The following is a 1991-nucleotide window of genomic DNA, read 5'->3' as shown; positions in this document are numbered from 1 at the left end:
CTTGTGTACTGTTCACTTGGAAACCTCAAGTCTCCCCAGAGAAGCATAGAGGCAGAGATTGAACCTCAGTGCATACTACTAGGTGGAAGATCCACACTGTACTATGGTCAGACTGCAACAAGGGAAGCATAGTCTTCAGAAGGTGAAACACAGAAGAATGGCCATTTTCACTCCAAATTCGTAAGGGAAGCTGTATCCAACAGGGTCATTCTGTCATATTTCAGATCTCAGAGATTCTTTTTAGAATAAAGTCTCATTGTCCATATTCAGGTGATATTATTTCAGACAGCTAGCTGTATTCGTTCATGTTGCTGTCATAACCAGTTACCCCAAACTTAGTGCAAAAATAAGACAGATTTATTGCCTTACAATTATATGCATCAGAAGTCTGACAAGGGACTCACTGAGTGAAAACTAAGTTGAAATTTTAAAGAAATCAACATTCCTTAAGTGATATGCAGGAAAAGCAGTGTTTGGAGGAAAAATTTAGCTTTAAAGGATTTCATTATAAAAGAAGTGAAGAGCTCAAATCAACAACTTTATTTCCACTTTATGATGCTGGATAAACAGAAAAGCAAGCTAAACTAAAGGTACACAGAAGGAAAGAAGTAGAGATTCAAGGGGAAATCAATGAAATTAGAGAGGTGTGAAATTAGAGAGGTGTAAAACTATAGAGACAAAGTAATGAGACCAGAATTTAGTCCTTTGAAAAGATCAACAGAATTTTTAAAAACTGTAGCTAGATAGAGCAAGAGAAAAAGAGGGAATGTTCATATTTTAAAATCAAATGAAAGAGGGGATTTTACCACCAACCTAACAGGGGAAAAAAGATTATAAAAGAAATACTGTGCTCTGCCACTCTTGTTCAGGGGTGCCCGTGCCAGCGACACAGCCGTGCCCCCGCCGCCCACACCCACCGCGACGTTGCTCTTCAGTTCCCGCCACTGTCCAGTCAACACCACTGCCACCTCCGCAACCATGTCCATCAGGGCTGTGTCCTCGTCCTCCTGTCGCAGGATGTTCGGCTGCCCGGGTACCGCCAACCAACCGAGCTCCGACTGGAGCCACGTGACCACATGACCCACACCTACGTACTGCACCCCAGCACCGGGCACAACCTCTACACATAGAACGAGATGCTTTGGAGAGAGGAAGCCGAGAGCACCCTGCAATCTTTCAGCCAGGATGTTGACAACGCATCTCTGGCACGTCTTGACCTTGAAGGTAAAGTGGAATCCTTGCGAGAAGAGATCGCCTTTTTGAAGAAACGACACGATGAGGCAATCCAGGAGTTGCGGGCCCAGATCCAGGAACTGCACGTCCAGGTTGATGTGGAGGTCTCCAAGCCCGACCTCACAGCTGCCCTGCTTCACATATGCCAGCAGTATGGAAGTGTGGCTGCCAAGAACCTTCAGGAGGCAGAAGAATGGTACAAGACCAAGTTTGCTGACCTCTCTGGGGCTGCTAACTGGAACAACGATGCCCTGTGCCAGGCGAACCAGGCGTCCAATGAGTCCCGGAGATAGGCGCAGTCCCTCACCTGTGAAGTGGATGCCCTTCAAGGAACCAACGAGTCCCTGGAATGCCAGACGTGTGAAACGGAAGAGAACTTTGCTGTTGAAATTGCTAACTACCAAGACACTATCGGCCGCCTGAAGCGTGAGATTCAGAACACGAAAGAATAAATGGCTCCTCACCTTCTTGAATACCAAGACCTACTCAGTGTCAAGATGACTCTTTTTTAAAAAAAATATGTATTTATTATAAAGATGTAGGGTACAATTCAGGGTTAGGTATACAAACCTTGATCATGCAAGTACACTTGCTGATGAGGCACGCCCCTCCTTCCCCTAGCAGTCTTCCCCAACTGTCAGTACCACTCCCCCTTCCCCTGACAGTTTTCCGCTACTGCCAATTACTTTCTTATAGCATTATAATTGTTCAGGTCACCTTATGAGTGAGACATATGGAGAAGTCATTCCTTTGTCTTT

At 45.4% G+C, this 1991-nt stretch overlaps 1 pseudogene; it reads left to right on the top strand.

The window, feature by feature from the left end:
• The first annotated feature begins 1134 nt into the window (after positions 1–1134).
• On the top strand, positions 1135–1733 carry LOC103264060 (annotated as a pseudogene).
• Positions 1734–1991: the final 258 nt, after the last annotated feature.

The sequence above is a fragment of the Carlito syrichta genome, unplaced genomic scaffold (genome assembly GCF_000164805.1).
Source record: "Carlito syrichta isolate Samal-C Ts95f unplaced genomic scaffold, Tarsius_syrichta-2.0.1 Scaffold19703, whole genome shotgun sequence".
NCBI classification, from domain to species: domain Eukaryota; kingdom Metazoa; phylum Chordata; class Mammalia; order Primates; family Tarsiidae; genus Carlito; species Carlito syrichta.
Note: the sequence above shows the minus strand (reverse complement) of the source record. Positions and strands in the feature narration are given on the sequence as shown.